Source organism: Xiphophorus couchianus, chromosome 7, assembly GCF_001444195.1.
Source record: "Xiphophorus couchianus chromosome 7, X_couchianus-1.0, whole genome shotgun sequence".
NCBI lineage: Eukaryota > Metazoa > Chordata > Actinopteri > Cyprinodontiformes > Poeciliidae > Xiphophorus > Xiphophorus couchianus.
In genome coordinates this window covers 23246554-23259822 of record NC_040234.1, presented here as the reverse complement: position 1 = coordinate 23259822, position 13269 = coordinate 23246554, and the positions used below count along the sequence as shown (strand labels likewise).

The 13269-nt window shown below is 40.4% G+C and overlaps 1 protein-coding gene across 9 annotated transcripts in view; it reads right to left on the bottom strand.

Annotated features, from left to right (window-relative positions):
- chl1b (cell adhesion molecule L1-like b) overlaps window positions 1-13269 on the bottom strand; it is a 93654-nt gene that overhangs the window by 48398 nt on the left and 31987 nt on the right. The window contains exon 1 of one of the 9 annotated variants that reach the window (XM_028023073.1): window positions 5630-5786. The exons of the other annotated variants lie outside the window; for them this stretch is intronic. The gene's annotated coding sequence lies outside the window, so the exon portion shown is untranslated. Of the gene's footprint in view, window positions 1-5629; window positions 5787-13269 lie in introns of those variants that run through there. 9 annotated transcript variants of the gene reach the window in all.

Sequence of the window (13269 nt, the reverse complement as noted above, 5' to 3'; positions counted from 1 at the left end):
GTCATTTGCTAAAAGAACAGTGTACTCAAAGCCATAATTAAGCTTAAAATTGTATATTAAGCAAATATACAATTTGAATTTAGGAATAAAAAAAACCCTTTGTATGTAAATCTATTCTACTCAAAACATCTGAAGTGGCAGTTTTAGCTTCAGCACAATGATTCTTAAACAGCCATTGGTTGAGAAAGAGACAGGCATTATGCTTTTTCCATATTTATTAAACACAACATCTATTTAATATCTTTTATATGGGGAATAGGTTTTGACACAATTCTTTTCACCTCAACTTGACTACTTTAATCCAGTTTTTCAGACACACAACAAACACACACCGGCTTGTGTATGTTGCCTAATAGCTTTATAGATATCACCTTATTATACTAAAGATTTGTTATGCCTGTCAAACTGTCATCTATAGCAATATTTACAGCATATATTTGCAGAATTAAAGGAAAATATTATTTATTTAGAACACCTTGTAAAAGTAAAAAAGTTGTCTTTGTTGTATTTACTAATGAAAAAGAAGAATATACTTCAAAAACTAATGGTAAAGTAAATTAAATGAGAGTGTTTTATTTTGCTGAAAACATCCAAATATACTACTCAAAATTGAGAAGACCACCCACCTAATATAAACTGATATAAAGTCAAAGACAATGTACTCCCACCAAGAGAAAAAATCTGGAGAATTCCCTCCTCTTGTGATCGTGTTGTTTAGTAACAGGGTGCCAGTCCGAGCTCAGCCATTCAAAGTTCACTACAGTAGACTAGGCTGTTAATTTGGCACCATCTGCTCCTTTCTCACACAAAGACAACAGAAGGAGAAGTGCGGACCTACTGTAGTTTAATGTGCAGACCCTTAATAGGATTAAGCAGATCCTCGTCTTGTCAGGCTGGATTAATATATTCACTTTGCTAAAGACCTGCAACGGGTAGACAGCAGCTCCACGTTTCCCTCTCATGGTCCAGAATCCCTCCGCATTCATTCCCATTTGATCATTGGAGAACAATTAGAACAGCAGCTGAGCTGATTAACTCTGAGAGGACTTGAGTTGCTTCTTGTTCATTTAGAAAGACCACAAAAGTTTTCAAGAGGCCGGTTTCTCAGTTGACTTAAAGATTTCAAAAGCAGTCTGGAAAGAGGACAACAATGGCTGTAGAGTGTGAAACCAAAGAATCAGCCTGATTTTCTTCTTTCAGCTTTCGTTTTCTTTCAGATTTCATCTCTGACAGATTAGATGAAAGGATGGAAGGATGGATGGATGAATGGAGGAAGGGAATGGACCGACAGAGCATAAAGTTTTCATCTCTGAAATCTGAAAGGAAATGCTTTTCCAACCTTGATAAGTTTAATGGACTGAAAAACACATCTCTTGGTAAAGCATAATGTCAAGGTCATGTATGTCTTTTTTCCAACACATTTATTTTTTTTTACCAAATATTCATACTTTTCCAGAATGAAATTTAACCCATAGCAGTAAACAAGAAAAAGGTACATTCACAAATATATTTCAATGATAGAGAAATGGAGGAATAGACAGATATATTTTAAGAAAGGATAGACAGATTAGCTAGATGGACGGATGGAATAATGGACGAAGAGACTGGATGGAGGCGGGGATTGATGGACGAATGATAGACAGATTGTAAAGATGGATGGACAGATTAGATGAAAGAATAGAAATATGAATGGAGGAAGGGAATGGACATGTAGACAGAGCATAAAGTCTGGAAATAAAACTGTTTTTCAATACTTTATCTTCATAGTGCATACCCAGAAATCATCCAATTCAAATTCCACAGGAAACCTTGTGAAAAACTCACTCAATGTAATTCCTTTACAATGCCATTCATATTTTGGGGTGTCAGGGGATAAAGACAAACAGGACCAGTATGGAGGATGCAGCCTGACCCTACCACTAACACAAGGCAGGAGAAGAGAGGAAGTGTCTCAGGTGCAAGGGAGCAAGTGCTAGTTCGCCACAAACACTCAGGGATCCACTGATGGACTGCACCATTTCTGCCCACTATGTTCTGAATGAACTAATGATCCAGAACCTTTCTGACCCTGGGTGAACCGAGTCCCCTGTGAAAGGGGGCATCCATCCTGCAGCCCCTGGTCTAACTACGAGCAGTGCAGCAACTGGACAATCATGTCACCAGCTGGTTCCAGTAAAACAGGTATGAACTGGTTTGACAAAAAACAAACAGCTTGAAAGGTTTCAAACCAAAAGTGAATTAGACATTTCAGTCATTTTTCTAGAGGCAAAAAGCATGACTAATATCTTGTATAGAAGAATTTGCTTCACTGCGGTGCTGTAATATGCAGGACAAATAACAATAAGATGACAAAATTTCTTTCTGAATTATTTCCAATCAAAGTCATGAGTTCAATTAACAAACCTGACGAGCTGAACAGAGCAGGACAGAGAATGGTTCTAAGCCACACAGGTTGTACAAGCTGTGTCTGAAAAGCAACACAGATGTTCTGATCATCCTGAAGTCAGAGGTGAAAGAAGGTGTTTCAGAAAGTGGACTGCACCTGTCCCAGGTTTTCATTGCCTCTCCCTCTCATCTGCTCTCTTTGAAGTCTCCCAGGAGTGCCTCTTGCTCAGGACAATAATCACATTAATGTGTGATCCCCTCAGAGGAACAGGCAGAGAGATGAATTCATGAGCTGGACTTTGAGGACAGGAATAATATTTTGAGTGAACTAATGCAGCATGCTCCTCTCGCTCTTCTGACTGACTAATGCCGGCAATGTCTACCAACCCCGACGAAACCATGCTGCAGCAAGACATGATCGATGGCTCTTATATTCCCAATCCTTACCTCTGTCGGCCCTCCAAGCAATTTATTTATACCAACGAGAAACGACGGAAATGTCTGCTGCTCGGTCCACATTGTACTCCCTCCTGGCGTCTCAAACACGCAATTAAAGCGAGGATTTCAGCCTGTGAAATAAAATGAAATGTTCCCTCGCCCCAAAATGTATCATTTGAAAATCCTGTCCTGTGCAGCAGCAGGACATCTGGACAGTGTTACTCGGGGTAAGCTGTTTGACACAGCTGCCGGATATGTGGCCCAGTTCCTGTGGCTCTCTGCTGCCTAACGGCCTGCGTTCAAACACATCAAATAGAAAGATTTAAGGCTAAAAGGTTTAGTTTTTAAGTAAAGCATTGGAGAATTTTACATTCTGATGAATATTTCAGTTTGATGTAAGAGAAAGACATCAGAATGTAGGCCAAAATAAAATGTATCCATGTAGAGTTACATGATTTTTACAGTCAGTTAAGGTCAGATTCTCAAAGGATGACCATCCTGGTAAATAATCCTAATTAAGAAAATCAAAGTGATGGTCCTGGAAGTCTATTTAAAGTCATTAATGAAACAGTTCCCTTTCCTCCCTGATGTAAATTTGCCTTGGCAGGAAGCTCAGCACAGACAGACCTTTAGCTGCATGTGGATACAGTCTGTATTTGTTCAGTGAGTGCTCTGGAACTCGTCCGCCCTCTCTCTATTGTGTCTCTAGACTGCTGCCGCTTTAAACAAGTCAAGATTCAGGCTTTCTGAGGTCAAAGCGGCAGACTGTGAAAGCTGAAAATGTGACTTAAAGGTGACCCTGATCCCTCAGGAGGAGATGATTCATCATCCTGACACGGCCCAAACTGCTTTTCATTTCACTTTTATGACTCTGTTGAATTATCCTTTCATTTTTAATCAATGAAGACTCAAAGCAAATCCATGTTTAAAGAAAACAAGAAGTATTTCAAGAAACTTTGGGATTTTATATTTGAGAATTCAGCAAATCTTAGAATATACTGGAAACCAAGGCAACTGACATAAGGCTTTGCTACCAACATGATTCATAGTCCATTCAATGGTTTTGAACCAGTGTCACGTTTCCACTGGGTGACCAAGCGAAGCTCCAGAATGCCAAATCTGGTTTCAGCTACACACTGTGGAATGCGTTGTTTTTCAGTACGAATCGTGACGTCACCCTTGGTCAGACTGAAGACAAATAAAAAGCGTGGCAGTGACACAGGGCATTCACCATCTTGCCCCCTGCTAATGATACATGATTAGTTCCTAGAAAGGATAGATATAGGCACCAACTCTAGACAAAACATCGATGGTCAAAGGCACGCAATCTGAACCTATTCCATAACAACTAATCAGTCTGTGGAAGCATGCTAACAGAAAATACGTATTTACAGCTACTATGCTAATTCTGCTAATCACTAAGGCTAAATGTACCCTTAGTATTTTCAGATGTTGACTGAGCTAAGATATCACATTTACATGACACCACCAAGACACCTTGAATCCACTCTAGTTGTCATGCCAGGGCACTGGATGATGTTGTGATTTTAGCATGTCATCAAAACACCATGTGTTTTTGACACTCAGCTACCAATTAATTTGCTTTCAATTTATTTAGAGAACAATAATCTGCCATAAGCCACATGTTCATATCACACATAATGCGCCATATCAGAAGTTGTGTTAAATTGAACAGGTTAAGCAGCACACACAGCCCGATGTTATTCACCATTGTTTTTGTTGCATGTGCATAACAAACCCTGCGGCCTGAGGGGAACTTCACAGACAGCTTAAAATGTCAACTTAACAGTCATCTGTGTATTTTAACTAGCAAAACTCTGCTCTCATAACACGTAGTGTGACATCACCTCTGCTCCTCATATAATTGGTTAATGACCACTCATTAAATGCGGCAAGGCTGGTAATAATTATTTGATCACTGTTGACTGTCACTGTCAAACCAGATAAAATTAGAGATGGCAGAACAAAGACTTAATAAAAAACCAGAACCCTGATCAGTGCAGATCTAGTACAGATGGTTTTGATCTGCATGAAATTCACCATTAATCCAAACATAACTAGATGCAAGAGAGGCTGGATGAGGCGGGGGATGATTTGTGTTGCTGATTTGTCTACAACAAACGTTTTAATCTTCCTCAATGACTCTTACTATCAGGCTAAAAAGAATAAGGACCAACTATTTTTAGAAATAGACATAGTAACAAGAGCAAGATTTTATTTTACATTTTTAATGGAATAATTGCACTAAATTTCCAAAAGGTTTTCCTTTTTTTCAACGGGTTGGAAACTGCCTTTTTTTAACATCATTTTTCACAATATATAATAGAAAACATATCCATTTTGCTTTTGGAATAGTTTTATGTTTTTCCTATTTTGAAAGCAAGAAAGCGAAATAAAATAAAGACAAATTGAAATAAAATAAAAATAATTTTAAAAATTTCCTATAGAAGGTATTTCATCAAAAAATACCTGCTATCAGTGTCTTTTTCCAAAACATCAAGTAACATCTACATCTCTAAGACAGTTTTTTTGGCTGCATTAAGATCAACTAAAATTAATCTAAGGCTTATAAAGACAACCACTAAGAGGAAAGAGTGACAGTAAGAACTACAATCAATGATATAATGAAAATATCGCTGAAATTATTACTTATGCATCCTTGTATTCCATATTACATAAAATCCTATTGAGACAGTGTAGGATTATTAGTGTTGGCTGAAGTGAACCTGGAGGAACCAGAACATTCCCTAGAAGGTATCGTCAGATGTAGCATATAGTTACCTACAAAATCGGACTTTCTCATTCTCAGTCCTGGTCCCCATGAGAGGAGTAGCAATTCCTTTTTTCCGGGTTGCACAAATCCAGAGTAAACAGGAAAATGATGAGTTATGGGAGTTCAGAAGTCTACAGGGAGGAAGAACGCTGAGCTTGCTCTATGTTGTATCATGCAGGTTGGAGACGGAGGCGAAGAGGCACTGTAGTCACATATGTTGCCAAAGCCTTTAGCTTGGCAAAGAAGCTCATTAAGCTGCTGACAATCACTCCCACAAAGGCTGATCTAAGGGCTATTCAGCGGGTGTGAACAAACCAGAGTTGAGGAATGTGAGTTTCATCTTGCACCCCAGCCCCATCTCCTGCTTCCTATATTTGCATAATGAAAGACGTTTGATGCACCTGTAGGCTCAGCAAAGTGTTTATTTGCAATAATCGGCTGGGAGAACCGATGGAAAGCAGAATGGGAAGCCAGATTCCCCACTGACTGGAAATCTGTTGAGTTTTGCTTCTGCTGCAAGCTCGTTCTGTCAGCCACTGACAATCTGCTTAATTCTCTGCTAATGCTGCTGGAGACTCACATCAAATTGCTTAAGATTGTCAGCCAGCATTAGCGCTGCACTTTGTTGGATGACCTTTTGTTTTATTCTCCCCCTTCCTTAATGTAAGAAAATGTTCAAATGTCTTAAGAAGTTTGCAGGAGCGTGGTCTACGTCAGAAAGGGAACCATGTCTGTTACCTGGCCTAGAATATCCGACATTGTGGAGTGAGGGCTTGTGCTGTTGATGAAAAGGACCGGGGGGAGGAAATTCTCCCACGACATGCAGGGGAGGTGGAGAGAGAGGGCAAACCTCGGTGCTGGATGATGTACGATGTGGACTCAGGACAGAGGCTTGGGTTTAAATGAGAGAGAAAAGGCAGAAAATGAAAGGAAGGGAGGAGGGTCATGCTTGAATTATGCTGATGTGGGTCGTAACCATGGTGGAAAAACAGCAACCAAAGCACGGCTGCTTGGAGCAGACTTACAGCCTGAGATGACAAGGTTGTTACCTCGGTGGGAGGTTATGGAGGGCAGACGGGGAGAATCGGAAAAAGCTGACAGTCCTAATGAGACAGAATCCCAATACTCAGAGTTTTTACACATTTCCTATGTCAAGAGTTAATATATTTCCAGAAATCAAGATTTCCATGTTCTTTGTCCTTTTCTGCTGCATTTTATGAATGAAGAAATTTCTTCAGTGGTTAGACTTTAAATATTGCAGTTACTCTTAGAAAAAGGAGTGAGAAAGGATGGAAGGTGGATAGCTAGACAGACATATTGGATGGATAGATGGATCGATGTTGGATGCATGATGGATAGATGGATGGATGGATTGGCGAACGAATATATTGGATGGATGTTGGATGAATGATGGATGGACGATGGATGAATGGACTGATGGATGGATGGATGCTAATTCACCTGGAGATTAAGGTGAATAACTTGAGAACAAATTAAGTGTTGTTAGTGAAGGCCCAGATCTGGATCTCATGAGGGGGTATGGCGGTGGCTGGGGTGATGAGGCTGCGGGAATATCTTCATCAATGACTGAAAGCAGTCAGCAAGAGTCAGTAACTGAGAACACTCTCACTCCTCTGCACAGCCAGTGCCAGAATCTGCGAGCCCATAAGCTCCTCTTTGAGCTACAACAGGATGGAGCCTCCTTTGTAGCCGCACAAACAGAAGGAAGCCTTATGAACTTTGCTTAGTGCTCCGGGGCTGGACGGCCCTGGAAGCCGGACGGGATGGGTAGGTCCCGAGGCGGGCTGCCAGTTCCGAGACGCTTAGTGTTGGTGCACTCGGGCCAGACAAACCTGACATTGTCCCGGGCACTGCCCCGGGAAAAGCCTCTTCCCCTTTCTGTCCGCCGCCGCGGCTCATTCACACTCTGAGCCCTGCTGATTAAACCATCCGGACACGACAAACACGGGTGAGAAGGCAAACATTTATTCACACCAGGAACCAACCAGCAACATCCTGTGAAGGACTAGTTTCTATTTTCATTGTATTTGGGGATATTTGTCATACCTCATACTAAAAGTATTTTCATTGACCTTAAAATTGTGCAAATTGGAAATCCGAAAATAAATTTGCTTGTTGGAAACACTAGCCTGTCCATTGCCTTCCTGTGCAATTCCGCTTGAAATAAATGTTTACTTCCAGCACACTCCCCTTAACTCAGATTGTCTCTGGTCAATTTCTACCGGGTCAGTCAGCGAACAGAAGAAGTTGTAAATAATGACATCAATTTTATGCTCTTTTTAGAATTGTAGTGTACCTGTAGGTTTAGCAATGTAAGGAAGGAAGTCAAGGAAGCCATTCAGTCCATGTTGGTCACACTTCTAAATGTTGAGATAACATCAACAGCTATCTCATTCGGCTTGGCACTTCTCTCTTCTCAGTGGAGGACAGTTGTTTACAGTGCAGGCAAATTTCCAGTAAGCTTCATAGTGTTAAACTGGCACATTTTTCAACATTAGCAGAATAGCGACAAAGTTTGGCGCACATTTGTTTTGGACACTCAGCAACTGTCAGATGTACAGTACTTCAGTAATCAATATTGTCACATTCCTTAAATAATGGTTATTTATTGCCATAGTGATTGTTTCTGTCTAATTCCTCTAAAATAGGGGTGATATTTTTTTCACAAAATTCCTTTTGGCAAAAACTTACTTAGACCATTATTTTAGGAAGGTGACGATATAATATCAAAAAATTCACGGTTCCCCACAAGAGTCTTAATTTATGACATGTCTCTTATCTTCCTTCGGCAGGATTCACACAACCTTATCTGACCACTACAAAATGAAAGTCTGCAGCCGTATCGTGAGCATGGAATTAGACTAATGCTCTGTTGACCTGCTGAGTCTGTTAAGCAAGAGAAAGCTGAATGAGAAAACAAAAGCATGCTTCGAGCTAAAGCCAGGTTGCTTTCCTGCTGCTTGGGACAGAAAAAAAGGCAGGTGGTTTTCATGTGCAGCTTTCAGCCTTGCTAGCACGTTAAAATGAAGCCATGTGTTTCCAAAGCACTCATGTGCCGCATAAAAATCCCCCTCAACCTGTCAGGATAAGATAAATGTAGCAGCTTTGATGGGTGTTTTTAAAAAATGAGTTGAGCCAGAACCATCAATACTCCCCAAGGACAAGCAGGTTGCTGAGGAAGCATGAAGACTGATTTACACTTTTCTCCCAGTTTGGCAAATATGCTGCTCTCATGCAGAGCGGGGCTTTTAATTGAACTTCGGGCTCGCGGCCCATTTCACTGAAAAACTCGTCTGTTAGTCAGTCTGTCAAAAAAAACGGTCAATAAGCCTCTAACCTGGCACTGGAAAGATAGAAGCTGGGCAACCTGCTTTTGACTGATACCAAGGTCTTCATTCTGTATTCTGAATCAATATGAAAACCACTATGGTTTGCTGTGCGGTTTTACTTGGAGTTACCATGGTAACAGGTGCCCCTATCTTTATTCTTATCGCGGTTTTAAAAGTTTCACAGGGTTGCAGCATTCTGCAGCAGTCACAATCTGAAGCTGTTTAATCTGAATAGGAAGTCCCACATCACTCTGAAACATCATGTCATGTCACATGCAGGATTAGGTTACAAGCAATGTTCAAAGCTTCACATCAACCCACTATCCTTATGCTACTACAAAAACCTCATCAGCTGAGCAAAAAGAGAACTTCTCCAGCTTCTCCAGGAGAATCTGTAGACCAGACAACAATTAAGCTGTTAGTCAGGCAGATGCAACCTAAATCCAACTTTTCACAGCAGAAAATCTGAATTATGTCACACAACATCAAATGCATATCTGATAGTTTTCTGAATTGTCATGTCTCATTTTATCCTACTTTTACATCATTAGCTGCATTTCTATTGACCATAAAATTGAAATTCTGAAAATAAATTTGCGTAATGGAAACACTCCAATTTCAAAAAATCTTTGGATAAAAAAAATTAAACCGTATCAAAATCAGTGTATTTTGCAAAACTGTAACGGAAACTTTTTTTTTTGTGACACACAAGTCACACCAGTTTGCATCACCCTTATTTGTAGGCTCCGGCCTCCTTAGACAATGTACAGCTGGCTCCATCAAGCTCTCACAGCATCACACAGATTCATTGCCCAGCCCATTCACCAGCTTTGATTTCCTTTATTTTGTCAGATCTGTGATCGGCTGATGCCGACATGTGAAGTTGATCTTCTCTACTTAAGCAAAAGCCTAAAAATCAACCGCTGTCCTCTTCTGCTCCCCTGAGAGAGATCTGACTGTTCGCCCCACCCACCAGGTCAAGTCAGCACATTTGCAGTTAAGAATACTCACCCCACTATTACCAACTCAGAGACTTTCTTGCTATATTTAGCAACAATTCAGAAAAAAATGGCATCAGCCAAAATCAGAATGGGTAGGTCAGGGTTTATAAAGATCATAATTGGTGACCAGCCAGAAAACTGCAATCAGTGCACCCCTAAAACTTGCCTTATTGTACAATCTCTTATTCTTTTTTTTTCTGTGTACCAGTAACTTGCTGTTCACTTTTTAATTTATCGGTATCGGCCCGATACCAATAACTGTTGTTTATTTCCATCCTGTTGTCGTTCACATTTGTTTTTCATTACGAGGAGTAGAAAGATAGTTGGTCATGTCGTATTTGTTTGGTCATGTGATAGTGATCATGCAATGTCAGCAGTGTTTTTTTAATGGTGTTGAAAGGGTAGAGTAATAGAAATATAACATAAGCGATATAGATAAATATCAGTTATCAAAAAACGAGACATAAATATCAGATATTGGCCCAAATTTTATATCAGTGCATCTCTGATTATTGGAAAGCCATTTTTAAAACAAAGCCATAATATTTAGAGACATGCTTATAAATATGTAGATGAAGGCGTCCTGGTCAGAGGAAACCAAATTAAACTACACACAAATTATATATCTGGCACATATCTATACTTAAAATCATTCTGGCATGGACATACCATCCTCAACATGGTGGTAACAACATGCTGTGAAGTTGCTTTCCTCAGCAGAGATGACAGGAAGATGGATGGACCAACATAGCAATTATGGAAGAAAACCCTAAGCTACAAAAGCTTCTAAAGTATTTATTCTGTTATGATTATTATTGTATCGTTTTCCTTCCATTAAAAAATGTAGAATCTTTCTGCTGGTCTATTGCACAAGACCCCAATAAAATACAAAAACATTTGTGTTGGCAGAGTGACAAAATTGAAATGAGTATTGTTAAGAAGCATCTTCAGACTGACAGTAGGGTTGTAAGGACGTGTGAAGACTGAGGTAAAGTTGGGCCAGACGGTTCTGCTGCTCGCTCAGCGAGGCTGCCGGCCGTCAGAGCACCACAGATGGTGAGCTCAGCAATTGTGGCAGCGATCGGGGGATCCCTGGTCCCGATTAGCACACCAACTGAACACAATGAGCACAACACCGTCTGCTCCGTCTCCCTGGGTGTTGTATGTTGTGTGTACAACACCTCAGAGAGGTGAGTAAACACATTTAGCAAACACTAAATGTGCTCTTTGTGTATTTCTGTACACAGAGAGCACGAGAATTCTGGAAAGATTCTGAAATTTCAACATATCGGGTGACTGGTAAAAAGAAATGCCTAAATTCTCAACTATTCAAGTAGATTAGCACTTCATCTTTCCTCCCTCCTCTGTGGATAAGTTCATAAGAAGCGTCAGCTAAGAAGAAAATGCAATAATCCGCCCCGTACCCCACCCACCCAGAATCAATAAGGTATTTCCCCCAGGTCACTAACAACAGTCCACCACCATTAAGTGTGTGTACACAGCTGACAGAGAATAGAGAGGCAAACATGAGCTTGAAAATGAATTCATTAAGATAAACGTGGTGACTCAGTGAGACGTGTCGGCATGGTAACCGGGCTTGGTGCTTGGCTCTGCTCTAAGATACACCCTGGACACACACCTTCCAAACGAGTGGAGGGATAAGCAGGGGTGCACATCCATTCCAACACAGTGTGCTCAGACCTCCACTGATGAACACACAAGTGAAGCTTGATTTTTCCAAATTTAAAGGGACAGTACTATGTGAAATAATTTTTTTTGTTTGTTTTACTTCTTGTTATAATGTTATTCCGTATACCTGGAGGTATGTTTTTGCACAGCTGAATGGTTGCCAATTTGTCTTCCTCCTGCTCTTCCTGAAACTCCACTTTCATCAGGTCATCCCAACATGGCTCCTCAATTAACCCTTTAACAACATTTTTACCAGAAGTGCTTTGAGAAGTAGCTCCTATAATGAGCTCAGCAGTTTCAGGTGTTTGCTAATGGCTGCTGGCTAGTCTGAAGGAGCTGAGTGGGGGAGCTGTTTGTTCTCAAATGTGCATGAAAGAATCTAGGCATGTGCCAGGTATGTTTTTGATGAGGGAATAACATCAAGTGAAACTCAAATAAGTTGATTTACTTCTCCTTTAAGTCATATTTGATTTATATAACAACTGAAGATAATATAGTTACTTGATTGTCCTATAAAACTACACTATGTGGCTGGAAAACACATAATACTGCTCCATGACCGTTGTTAAAAGGTTCATAAAGGAATCCAAAGCAGCAGACATGTTTTCACCTGCATAACACAACGGCAACAATTGGGATTAATTATTTCCGGGAAACTGTCTTTTTTCCAGTCTATATTTAACTGAAAAGGTTGAGCGGGAAACGTCATAATAAGCCACATGGATCTAAAAACCTTTTAAGGAGCGTCCTGCTGGGCGCCTCACCTCAGGGTCAGCCCTACAGGGGTCAGCCCTTCAGGCCCACTGAGGCGCATCAGACTGCTGCAGCACACCACTAATCCTGCTGTGGAAAAACCATGGAGGGCTTTGTCTCACTTGGACAACCTGGGATAGAAACGGAGAGGCAGGCGCAATATTTGAGACAAATTAAAAGATGGGTGAATGTGTATGTGTGTGTTTTTTTATCCAGACAAACTCATCAAAAGGCTGGCTGCATAACTTTTTAAACCTCATCGTCATATCCATTCAGCGAGCGCATAAAAAGAGCTCTTCACTGCGTGTGTGGGCCCAGGACCACAGCAACAGTAGAGTTATTAGTTCTCAGGGTTTGATTGGATCATTTATACTCCATGTGTTCTAGAAAATGAAATATGTTTGAGATCCTGGGGCAGTAATGACTTATTACAGCTAAAATCATTTGAAATTATTCACTGCGCCTTGGAGGGCTTGTTGAGGAAGTGACATTTTCCTACAGGCCAGTGAATGACACAGGCAGCTTCATAAATAACATCGCTGCCTGGAAAAGTTTGAGCCGTGCATAAAGCAGCACCTGGTGACTTGGAGGGAAAAACTGTCTCCTTGTTAGAGCAGCAGATTTGCACTAATCAGGCCAATACCAATTTGGAATTTTCTTTTAATATGATTTCATTCAAGTTCACGTTCTAGACTTTCTGAATAAAAAAGCGCTTGTTCCTTGAAGTGGATTTGAAATAACACCAAAAAACCAAAGCATCAAAGGATTATTACTAATAAAAAGTCATTTCCTTTTTCGTGATTTCACAATTGCCAAATTCCCTCAAATTCCCCACATTTTTTGTTTGTGGATTATGTAG